Source organism: Aquarana catesbeiana, linkage group LG07, assembly GCF_042186555.1.
Source record: "Aquarana catesbeiana isolate 2022-GZ linkage group LG07, ASM4218655v1, whole genome shotgun sequence".
In the NCBI taxonomy this organism is placed as follows: Eukaryota; Metazoa; Chordata; class Amphibia; order Anura; family Ranidae; genus Aquarana; species Aquarana catesbeiana.
In genome coordinates, this window is record NC_133330.1 from 220,860,333 (window position 1) to 220,873,489 (window position 13,157).

The following is a 13,157-nucleotide window of genomic DNA, read 5'->3' on the forward strand; positions in this document are numbered from 1 at the left end:
GTGAGAATGAGCGATGGGGATGTGAATAATGGGTAAATTGTCTTTTAGTTGGATTCAGTTCACATCAGGAGTCTACTAAATTATGTTTTGTAATAAGTTGTGAAAAAGAGTGTCTATTAGGGACATTTGATTGAGCTATAGCTGATTTAGAAAGGGAAAGAGTTAGATTGGAATCTCCACATAAAAGTAACATTCCTATTTTATGTGATTCAACTACCTGTAAAAGGTGAGAGAGGAACGAAGTAGGACTTTTGTTGGGGGCATAAAATGAAATTACTGTTATGGCAGTATCAAGCAAATATCCTGTTAGAATCAGAAATCGCCCTTCCGGGTCGTTAATCTCCTTTTAATAATGTAAATGGGTTGGTGCAGTGAAATACAATAAGTACGCCTCGCTGTTTAGTTGAAGCTGAGGCTGTGTAGACCTGTGAGTACATTTTGCTGAAAAATTTAGGAGTGGATTGCTGTCTGAAGTGGGTTTCTTGAAGGCACAAGATATGTGCTTTTCTAGTGGCAAAGGAGCGAAGGGCTTTGGTGCGTTTTTGTGGGATGTTCAAGCCCTGAACATGAGGGATAGTATATTTATCGGAGCCATAGGGTTATGAATGCATGAAGTAAGATATCATGTTTTTCAAAACATTGTGTAGATAGACCTGCCTCCGGAAGGGGGGGTAGGGAGGAAGGATAGAAAAGGAAAGGGTAGAAGATTTAATAATAAAACATAAATATTCTTCATTTTGAATAGTAAATAAAACATATATATATAATCTCATTACACTTCCTTTGGGGGGGGGGGGTAAAAAACTCCCCCCAACGGTACATTGGCCACTGTCAATTGTCCACTATATCAATAAACTAACCGACAGTAGCAAAAAGGGAGCGCAAGAAACATTCCCAAAAGAACAACAAAGCCTACTAGTAGCAAGTTTCCATAAGTATATAATTAACGAGAATATTTTAGCACTAGCAGGAACTGGGGGACAAATAATGGAAAAGAAACATGGATATTGAAAATTGATCCATTTTGACCATTAAGCCGTTTATCTTGGATCTGGAGTAAAGCAGTTGTTACAATATGTTTTATATTAAGAACTTTAAGACAAAGTATCTCCTTGAGGCGATAAATGACAAAAAAAGAAAAGAAAGATAATAAGACTGTCTTCTTAATCAAGAGATAGATGAAGAATGGATACTAGAAGTATGAAGTTATGAAAATGGAAAAGAGAGCTTATTTTCACATTATCATAACTATTCTTCTCCTCAGTCTTCACAAGTGAATCGGGGGGCTTCAGTAACCAAAACTGCAGTGTTTATCCTCATGACACAACACAGGAAGCACCTACATGGTTAACAGAGGATGGAATTAAAATTAGACTTGAGAAACTTGAGAAACTTAACATTAATAAATCACCGGGACCAGATGGCTTGCATCCGAGGGTACTTAGGGAACTCAGTCAGGTGATTGCCAGACCGTTGTTCCTAATTTTTACAGACAGTCTATTGACTGGAATGGTACCAGCTGATTGGAGAAAAGCCAATGTAGCACCAATATTTAAAAAGGGCCCAAAAAACATCCCTGGGAATTACAGACCAGTTAGCCTAACATCAATAGTATGTAAACTCTTGGAGGGGATGATAAGGGACTATATACAAGATTTTAGTAATAAGAATGATATCATTAGCAGTAATCAGCATGGATTCATGAAGAATCGTTCTTGCCAAACCAATCTATTAACCTTCTATGAGGAGGTGAGTTGCCATCTAGATAAAGGAAGGCCCGTAGACGTGGTGTATCTGGATTTTGCAAAAGCATTTGACACAGTTCCCCATAAACGTTTACTGTACAAAATAAGGTGCGTTGGCATGGACCATAGGGTGAGTACATGGATTGAAAACTGGCTACAAAGGCGTGTTCAGAGGGTGGTGATAAATGGGGAGTACTCAGAATGGTCAGGGGTGGGTAGTGGGGTTCCCCAGGGTTCTGTGCTGGGACCAATCCTATTTAATTTGTTCATAAACGACCTGGAGGATGGGATAAACAGTTCAATCTCTGTTTTTGCAGACGATACTAAGCTAAGCAGGGCAATAACTTCTCCGCAGGATGTGGAAATCTTGCAAAAAGACCTGAACAAATTAATGGGGTGGGCGACTACATGGCAAATGAGGTTCAATGTAGAAAAATGTAAAATAATGCATTTGGGTGGCAAAAATATGAATGCAATCTATACACTGGGGGGAGAACCTCTGGGGGAATCTAGGATGGAAAAGGACCTGGGGGTCCTAGTAGATGATAGGCTCAGCAATGGCATGCAATGCCAAGCTGCTGCTAATAAAGCAAACAGAATATTGGCATGCATTAAAAGGGGGATCAAATGCATAGATAAAACGATAATTCTCCCGCTCTACAAGACTCTGGTCTGGCCGCACCTGGAGTATGCTGTCCAGTTCTGGGCACCAGTCCTCAGGAGGGACGTACTGGAAATGGAGCGAGTACAAAGAAGGGCAACAAAGCTAATAAAGGGTCTGGAGGATCTTAGTTATGAGGAAAGGTTGCGAGCACTGAACTTATTCTCTCTGGAGAAGAGACGTTTGAGAGGGGATATGATTTAAATTTACAAATACTGTACTGGTGACCCCACAATAGGGATAAAACTTTTTCGCAGAAGAGAGTTTAATAAGACTCGTGGCCACTCATTACAATTAGAAGAAAAGAGGTTTAACCTTAAACTACGTAGAGGGTTCTTTACTGTAAGAGCGGCAAGGATGTGGAATTCTCTTCCACAGGCGGTGGTCTCAGCGGGGAGCATTGATAGCTTCAAGAAACTATTAGATAATCACCTGAATGACCGCAATATACAGGGATATGTAATGTAATACTGACACATAATCACACACATAGGTTGGACTTGATGGACTTGTGTCTTTTTTCAACCTCACCTACTATGTAACTATGTAACTATAACCGAGTGTGTCTAAATATAATAAGAATTAATTAGATGCAAAATGTGAAAAAGACAGTAAGGATTGGTGAACTTATCCATCAAGAGAGAAAAATATGAGTATATAGTATTCTTCAGTCCATAGTCATCAGGGGCTTGATCAGGCGATCGATATCAGCCCCTTTTATGTGAGCTCTTTTGCTCATTTCTCCTTTACAACGCAGAAGATTTATTTGGAGAAGATGATGTCGGTCTTCATTGAGTGGTTTCTTGATTCTGTGTCGAGTTCAGCAGATGCATGTCTTGAAGGGTAGTTTGGAGTTAGCAGAACAACATGTAAATTTAGAGCCTTGAAATGCGAAATGCACTGAAAAGGGGAATCCCCATTGATATGTAATTTGATTGCGTTGTAATACTTGTAGTAAGTGTTTTAGGCTGGGTTCACACTGCTGCGGTGCGGGAACGCAGCGAATTTACTGCGGGTTCCCGCATCGCACCAACTCGCACGGCAGTTCACACTGCCATATGCGAACTGCTGGGGAGTGTCATACAATGTTAATGACACCCCCAGTTCAGCCCGCATATCGCAATACGAACTGACAATTCGGACATTTTCGGATCGCATAGGTGTGAACACCCATGCGATCCGATTTTGGTCCGAACAAAAAAAAGGGTCCTGTGCGAGTTTGGACCGAATGCGGTGCGATATCAGCCATACTATCTGTATGGCTGATATCGCACAGCACAGACATCGCATGTGATGTGAACAGCAGTGCGCTGCGAATCACATGCGATGTCTGCCACCGCAGCAGTGTGAACCCAGCCTTAGGGCCCTTGTTTTAGTTATTGAAAGTTGGGATAAGTCTGCAAAAAGCTGGTAGTTATGTCCTTGGAAGTTAAGAGTTTCTTTATTCCTTGCTGCAGATAGTAGTTGTTCTTTTGTTCTGCAGAAATTAAACTTTGCAATGATATCACGGGGTGGACCATCAGATTTTTTAGGTGTTAGGGCTCTGTGAACTCTGTCCATTTCCAGATGGTCTATCGGGATGGCTGGTTGTAGTTCCCTGAAAAAGTGCTGTCATTGTAGCACGATTTTCTAGCATGATTTTCGTAGTCTTCCAATCTTGTCTGTAATGTTGCATTTTCCTCTTTTAAGGTTGTCAATGTCATTATAGCATTCTACATTATTAATTTCTAAGTCATCTACTCTGGTTTCAAGTGTGGACAAGCGCTGACCCAGCTCTCTTATTTCCTTGGTAAGGCTAGTAGTAATATGGTCAGAGGTGCTTTTCAATGCTTTTTGAAGCATTTTTTTCTATTTGTTTCAGTGTAACTGGTGAGGTAATTTCATTCTGAGGTGAATCTTCCAAATACTCATTGTACTTCAGAATCATATGGTGCAGTCTGTGTGACAGTATATGCCTTTAAGTTGAAATCATTCACCGCTGAAGGTACCTGAGGCAGGCTGATGTAGCACCGTTTTGGCTGTGCTGTGAGGCAGCACTGTTTTGTTGATTTTGGGACCCATATTCTGTCCAGTGACACCGGGACCAAGCCCCCCAAATTCAGGAGTGCTGTGGGCACAAATTGATATATTTTATGTGCGGGTGTTTGGCGAACACCCACCGTTTTTTGGCTTTATCGTTCTTTCAGAGAGCAGAGCTTCAGGCAGGCATGTCTGATCTGCTTGGCTCCGCCCCTTAGCTCCCCAGGATCATTGTTCTTCAACCAGCTGGAGTTTCCAAGACTTTATGCTTAGTGCTCTTTACCCACCTTTCATTGAGTAGTGGGGTCAAATCCACATTCCTTTTTCAACCATAGTGACAAGAAAATTTGAAGAAACAGGATGGAAATGTTTTTTCTTGAATGAACAAAATCTTAATTGTGAATGTGTTTTTTGCTCGGGAGAAATCCTACATATTGTAATAAAACCTGCTTAAAACACATGGGATTCCATCAAAATAGCAAGTCTGTATCACTTATTTAGGGGTCAATATATCTGCTAAACTGTCAAATCTATATGAACTTAATTATAAGCTGCTACTTAACCACTTGCCAACCGCCTAACGTAGATATACGTCGGCAGAATGGCACGGGCAGGCAGAATCACGTACCTGTACGTGATCTGCCTCCCGCGGGCGGGGGGTCCGATCGGACCCCCCCCCCGGTGCCAGCGGCGGTCGGCATTTGACTGGGAGCGTCGGGAGGCGAGGGGGAGACCATCCGATCGTGGCCCCCCCCTCGCGATCGCTCCCAGCCAATCGGAATCCTCCCCTGCCTGTGTGTAGTTTCACACAGGCAGAGGATGTGATGTCATCTCTCCTCGGCTTGGCAGTTTCCGTTCCAGCGCCGAGGAGAGAAGACATGTAAGTGCAAAAAACACTACACACACACAGTAGAACATGCCAGGCACATAAAACACCCCGATCCCCCCCCCCGATCGCCCCCCGGACCCCCCCCAACCACCCGCCCCCCCCCCCTGTGTCACAAACTGACACCAAGCAGTATTTTTTTTTTTTCTGATTACTGATTGGTGTCAGTTTGTGACAGTTACAGTGTTAGGGCAGTGAGTGGTAGCCCCCTTTAGGTCTAGGGTACCCCCCTAACCCCCCCTAATAAAGTTTTAACCCCTTGATCACCCCCTGTCACCAGTGTCGCTAAGCAATCATTTTTCTGATCGCTGTATTAGTGTCGCTGGTGACGCTAGTTAGGGAGGTAAATATTTAGGTTCGCCGTCAGCGTTTTATAGCGTCAGGGACCCCCATATACTATCTAATAAATGTTTTAACCCCTTGATTGCCCCCTAGTTAACCCTTTCACCACTGATCACCGTATAAGTGTTACGGGTGACGCTGGTTAGTTCATTTATTTTTTATAGTGTCAGGGCACCCGCCGTTTATTACCGAATAAAGGTTTAGCCCCCTGATCGCCCGGCGGTGATATGCGTCGCCCCAGGCAGCGTCAGATTAGTGCCAAGACTGCTAACACCCACGCACGCAACATACGCCTCCCTTAGTGGTATAGTATCTGTACGGATCAATATCTGATCCGATCAGATCTATACTAGCGTCCCCAGCAGTTTAGGGTTCCCAAAAACGCAGTGTTAGCGGGATCAGCCCAGATACCCGCTAGCACCTGTGTTTTTCCCCTCCGCCCGGCCCAGCCCACCCAAGTGCAGTATCGATCGATCACTGACACTTACAAAACACTAAACGCATAACTGCAGCGTTCGCAGAGTCAGGCCTGATCCATGCGATCGCTAACAGTTTTTTTGGTAGCGTTTTGGTGAACTGGCAAGCACCAGCGCCAGGCAGCGTCAGGTTAGCGCCAGTACCGCTAACACCCACGCACGCACCGTACACCTCCCTTGGTGGTATGGTATCTGATCGGATCAATATCTGATCTGATCAGATCTATACTAGCGTCCCCAGCAGTTTAGGGTTCCCACAAACGCAGTGTTAGCGGGATCAGCTCAGATACCTGCTAGCACCTGCGTTTTTCCCCTCCGCCCGGCCCAGCCCAGCCCACCCAAGTGCAGTATCGATCGATCACTGTCACTTACAAAACACTAAACAAATAACTGCAGCGTTCGCAGAGTCAGGCTTGATCCCTGCGATGGCTAACAGTTTTCTTGGTAGCGTTTTGGTGAACTGGCAAGCACCAGCCCCAGGCAGCGTCAGGTTAGCGCCAGTACCGCTAACACCCACGCACCATACACCTCCCTTAGTGGTATAGTATCTGAACGGATCAATATCTGATCCGATCAGATCTATACTAGCGTCCCCAGCAGTTTAGGGTTCCCACAAACACAGTGTTAGCGGGATCAGCCCAGATACCTGCTAGCACCTGCGTTTTGCCCCTCCGCCCGGCCCAGCCCAGCCCACCCAAGTGCAGTATCGATCGATCACTGACACTTACAAAACACTAAACGCATAACTGCAGCGTTCGCAGAGTCAGGCCTGATCCCTGCGATCGCTAACAGTTTTTTTTGTAGTGTTTTGGTGAACTGGCAAGCACCAGCGGCCTAGTACACCCCGGTCGTAGTCAAACCCGCACTGCAGTAACACTTGGTTACGTGGCGAGTCCCATAAGTGCAGTTCATGCTGGTGAGGTGGCAAGCACAAGTAGTGTCCCGCTGCCACCAAAAAGACAAACACAGGCCCGTCGTGCCCATAATGCCCTTCCTGCTGCATTCGCCAATCCTAATTGGGAACCCACCACTTCTGCAGCGCCCGTACTTCCCCCATTCACATCCCCAACCAAATGCAGTCGGCTGCATGAGAGGCATTTTCTTTATGTCCTCCCGAGTACCCCTACCCAACGAACCCCCCCAAAAAAGATGTCGTGTCTGCAGCAAGCGCGGATATAGGCGTGACACCCGCTATTATTGTCCCTTCTGTCCTGACAATCCTGGTCTTTGCATTGGTGAATGTTTTGAACGCTACCATTCACTAGTTGAGTATTAGCGTAGGGTACAGCATTGCACAGACTAGGCACACTTTCACAGGGTCTCCCAAGATGCCATCGCATTTTGAGAGACCCGAACCTGGAACTGGTTACAGTTATAAAAGTTAGTTACAAAAAAAAGTGTAAAAAAAAAAAAAAAAAACACAAACAAAAATATAAAATAAAAAATAATAGTTGTCGTTTTATTGTTCTTTCTCTCTCTATTCTCTCTATTGTTCTGCTCTTTTTTACTGTATTCTATTCTGCAATGTTTTATTGTTATTATGTTTTATCATGTTTGCTTTTCAGGTATGCAATTTTTTATACTTTACCGTTTACTGTGCTTTATTGTTAACCATTTTTTTGTCTTCGGGTACGCCATTCATGACTTTGAGTGGTTATACCAGAATGATGCCTGCAGGTTTAGGTATCATCTTGGTATCATTCTTTTCAGCCAGCTGTCGGCTTTCATGTAAAAGCAATCCTAGTGGCTAATTAGCCTCTAGACTGCTTTTACAAGCAGTGGGAGGGAATGCCCCCCCCCAACGTCTTCCGTGTTTTTCTCTGGCTCTCCTGTCTCAACAGGGAACCTGAGAATGCAGCCGGTGATTCAGCCAGCTGACCATAGAGCTGATCAGAGACCAGAGTGGCTCCAATCATCTCTATGGCCTAAGAAACCGGAAGCTACGAGCATTTTATGACTTAGATTTCGCCGGATGTAAACAGCGCCATTGGGAAATTGGGAAAGCATTTTATCACACCGATCTTGGTGTGGTCAGATGCTTTGAGGGCAGAGGAGAAATCTAGGGTCTAATAGACCCCAATTTTTTCAAAAAAGAGTACCTGTCACTACCTATTGCTATGATAGGGGATATTTACATTCCCTGAGATAACAATAAAAATGATTAAAAAAAAAAAAAATGAAAGGAACAGTTTTAAAATAAGATAAAAAAAATAATAATAATAAAGAAAAAAAAAAGCACCCCTGTCCCCCCTGCTCTCGCGCTAAGGCGAACGCAAGCGTCGGTCTGGCGTCAAATGTAAACAGCAATTGCACCATGCATGTGAGGTATCACCGCGAATGTCAGATCGAGGGCAGTAATTTTAGCAGTAGACCTCCTCTGTAAATCTAAAGTGGTAACCTGTAAAGGCTTTTAAAAATGTATTCAGTTTGTCGCCACTGCACGTTTGTGCGCAATTTTAAAGCATGTCATGTTTGGTATCCATGTACTCGGCCTAAGATCATCTTTTTTATTTCATCAAACATTTGGGCAATATAGTGTGTTTTAGTGCATTAAAATTTAAAAAAGTGTGTTTTTTCCCCAAAAAATGCGTTTGAAAAATCGCTGCGCAAATACTGTGTGAAAAAAAAAAAATGAAACACCCACCATTTTAATCTGTAGGGCATTTGCTTTAAAAAAATATTTAATGTTTGGGGGTTCAAAGTAATTTTCTTTCAAAAAAAAATTATTTTTTTATGTAATCAAAAAGTGTCAGAAAGGGCTTTGTCTTCAAGTGGTTAGAAGAGTGGGTGATGTGTGACATAAGCTTCTAAATGTTGTGCATAAAATGCCAGGACAGTTCACACCCCCCCCAAATGACCCCATTTTGGAAAGTAGACACCCCAAGCTATTTGCTGAGAGGCATGTCGAGTCCATGGAATATTTTATATTGTGACACAAGTTGCGGGAAAGAGACAATTTTTTTTTTTTTTTTTTTTTGCGCAAAGTTGTCACTAAATGATATATTGCTCAAACATGCCATGGGAATATGTGAAATTACACCCCAAAATGCATTCTGTTGCTTCTCCTGAGTACGGGGATACCACATGTGTGAGACTTTTTGGGAGCCTAGCCGTCTACTTTCCAAAATGGGGTCATTTGGGGGGGGTTTGTGCCACCTGGGCATTCCATGGCCTCCGAAACTGTGATAGGCAGTGAAGAGTGAAATCAAAAATTTACACCCTTAGAAATCCTGAAGGCAGTGATTGGTTTTCGGGGCCCCGTACGCGGCTAGGCTCCCAAAAAGTCCCACACATGTGGTATCCCCATACTCAGGAGAAGCAGCTAAATGTATTTTGGGGTGCAATTCCACATATGCCCATGGCCTGTGTGAGCAATATATCATTTAGTGACAACTTTTTGTAATTTTTTTTTTTTTTTGTCATTATTCAATCACTTGGGACAAAAAAAATGAATATTCAATGGGCTCAACATGCCTCTCAGCAATTTCCTTGGGGTGTCTACTTTCCAAAATGGGGTCATTTGTGGGGGTTTTGTACTGCCCTGCCATTTTAGCACCTCAAGAAACGACATAGGCAGTCATAAATTAAAGGCTGTGTAAATTCCAGAAAATGTACCCTAGTTTGTAGGCGCTATAACTTTTGCGCAAACCAATAAATATACACTTATTGACATTTTTTTTACCAAAGACATGTGGCCGAATACATTTTGGCCTAAATGTATGACTAAAATTGAGTTTATTGGATTTTTTTTAGAACAAAAAGTAGAAAATATCATTTTTTTTCAAAATTTTCGGTCTTTTTCCGTGTATAGCGCAAAAAATAAAAACGGCAGAGGTGATCAAATACCATCAAAAGAAAGCTCTATTTGTGGGAAGAAAAGGACGCAAATTTCGTTTGGGTACAGCATTGCATGACCGCGCAATTAGCAGTTAAAGCGACGCAGTGCCGAATTGTAAAAAGTGCTCTGGTCAGGAAGGGGGTAAAACCTTCCGGGGCTGAAGTGGTTAATGATGTGTGAGCTAAATTACAATCAAGGTCGAAAGGACACCACTACATTTTGGTTTGGAAGGATTGCTCTTTCTAAAATGAACCTGCTTCCTCAATGTTTATATCTATTCCAGACAGTGCCTTCCAAATACATTTTTTGCCAGGATGAAAACAATGAAGATATTTAGGGAGGTAGATCACCTAGACATAGTTATAGAATTCTTACAAGAACAAAGAATCATGGTAGAGTAGATCTGTCTAATATAGAATTGTATTTTAAAGCATTCCATTTAGCACACATATTGGATTGGTCCCATACTAAGTTGTGGGTTACAATAAAGTGCAATGTAAGCCCAATACCTATATCTGCATTTCCTCAGTTGCCCTCTTTAGTATTGCCTCCCCTTGTAAAGTTATCCTTTTTTTACATCAATGGTATTGAGAACATGGAAACATATATCCAATGATAATTATATATCCTTGATATATGGGTCCCTAACACCTATATTGGGGAATCAAGAATTTGTTTTGTATTTTTTAAATTCTACTTTGGTGAAAAACAGAACCTTCTTTTATATTTCAGTGTTTAAAAGATGGGGGGGGGGGGGGGGCTTACAACCACTCTAATTATTCTACCCTATAACAGTACCAAGAGGAGCTTGGGTGCAATATTTTCAGCTAAAATATTTTGTTACAAGCAACTACACTGCCCACCTACTTTATTTGACGAGATATGCATCTCTTATACTGTGCAATCTCCTTCACTCTAACCAACAAGGGGAGGGAGTGTACTATATTAGGGAATGGGAGAGGGAGCTGAAAATCACATTATCAGAAGAATATCTTAAAAAACGTTATATTAATGCATAAATCAAATATGTCTACTATTGCCCAAGAAAGAAATGATAAATTGCTCTCGGTGATTCTTGGCTCTATGTTTACAATTAAGAAATCACTTTCTTTAAGCAACTAAAACATTAATTCATAGACACTGGCAGTCTATAAAACCTCTACAGGTGAAAGAATGGATAGCGGGATTTGTTATTTGATGTGTTATTGATGCGTTATTTGATGAGGATGGAAGAAATAACTGCCCAACAACAGGATAGACATGAGGAGTTTAGGGTCAAATGCAGCCAGTAGGCTTCATATACTGCATGGACAAATGGAATTAGGCTTCTGACCTGATTTGATTCGTTTTCAATTGTGTTACTATTTCAAGAATGGATCGGTAAGCGTTGTTGATAAATCATTCTCGATTCTTTTCCCTTTTTTGTTTCTTTTTTAATCTCCTCTTCTTTTCTGGTTTATGTATTAATATACAGGATTGGTACATTCTATCACTTTAAATGTTGTAGCTAATAAAAAATAGGAGGTAATAATTAAAGAGCAGGTAAAAATTCCCTTTTTTGTTTCTTTTTTAATCTCCTCTTCTTTTCTGGTTTATGTATTAATATACAGGATTGGTACATTCTATCACTTTAAATGTTGTAGCTAATAAAAAATAGGAGGTAATAATTAAATAGCAGGTAAAAATTAACAGTAAATATATGTGCATTTTTGATTTTTTTTCCTGTATTTGGAGATGTTAATGATTCTGCTTGTTTCCCCCCTGTATTCTACTGATATGAAAATGAAAAATTATTTATTAATTAAAAAATATCAAGTCTGGAGGACATTTTAAAGGCTTTTGAACAAAGTTAGTTAACCCAATGTTGGCAAGAAGGAATGATTTGATGATTGATTTGTCTATGAACATTTAACCAAACGTTAACCATAAAGGGGCAGCTTTACTCTAAGAACCTTCCACAAGTCAAGCTGCGACAAACCTACTCATTACCAACAATGTCTACCTCTACCTCACCTGTACACTTTGGAGCCTGGAGGTGAATAGAGGGCGGAAGGTGGTTGCAAACCATGTACCTGGAGGTAAGCAGAGGGCAGAAGGTGCTTGCATGCCATGAAGACTGGAGATAATCAAAGAGCTTGAAGACATCCACTTTAAAACCCATCATAAGTGGACGTGGGAATCCCAGGACACACATTCAAGAGATAGCAACAGAAGGGTTCTTATATTTTCAGGAGAAAGGCAAGAAATAATACAAGCTGTAGTATGGAACTTAGAAAACAAAGTGGGAAATTATTTAATTTTTATCTGCCAACCCATCTGTTTACTTATCACTCTGGCTAAATATTAACTCACCTCCTGCTGAGTTGGCAGGAGGCAGTCATTGAGTAGAAGACCCTATGAATGTTCATATATTCATTTTGTAAAATATTTTTAAGGATTTATAGATAAAAAAAAATCCCTTCCCTTTTTCCTTTTGATGCTGCCAGGCATTCTGCAGAATCATGAGTACTGTAGTTTGTTTTCCAGACAAAGCTGCCTGTTGATCACGGAAGGATTATTGTTCTAAGCATCTGCACTTTTTAAGAAAGTGAAAATGCAACCCAATTACTGATGCATTTATCCATACTGATATGCATGAGCCATGACCTTTGTCCTCCCGGTGGCAAAGCTGGACCTTGTTTATTCCTGCAGGCTGCTGCTGGAACTGGAAATCATTAAACACTTGCACAGGATTTTGTAAGTTGTTAGTACTGCTTCCTTACAGCTCTGGGGTCCTGGCTTCAATGCCTATTATGTTCTTAGCTGCAAAGGATTTTATGTTCTACTGTGGATATAAGGGTTTCCTTTATGGGTTCATGGCTTCTACCTACAATCCAAAAACATACAGTGAATGCTGTACAGACATTTCATTTTAAGTCCACCAGGCAGGGAGTAACTTGTTGTTCATTATTTAATGCTACATACTATGTTAATGCAATATAAAAGAAAATAAACCATGCTTCTCTGGAAAATGTATTAAATGTCAGTGATACTAGTACTATGAATTACTTGTTTCAATTTATAAATGATTAACTAAAACAAATGAGTGCCTGATAATTATAGTCAGTGCGTGAGTGGCACCGAATGATAAAATCAGCAAAGAATGGTGTCAGTATTGGTTAGAGCAAAAAATGTGATTACTACTGTAATC

The 13,157-nt window shown here is 41.5% G+C and overlaps 1 long non-coding RNA gene across 1 annotated transcript in view; it reads right to left on the reverse strand.

Moving 5' to 3' along the window:
- Positions 1-12,247, reverse strand: part of LOC141103459 (uncharacterized) — a 52,751-nt gene extending 40,504 nt beyond the window's left edge. Inside the window, exon 1 of the long non-coding RNA XR_012235325.1 lies at positions 12,040-12,247. This is a non-coding gene — a long non-coding RNA (uncharacterized lncRNA). The remainder of the gene's footprint in view (positions 1-12,039) is intronic.
- Positions 12,248-13,157: the final 910 nt, after the last annotated feature.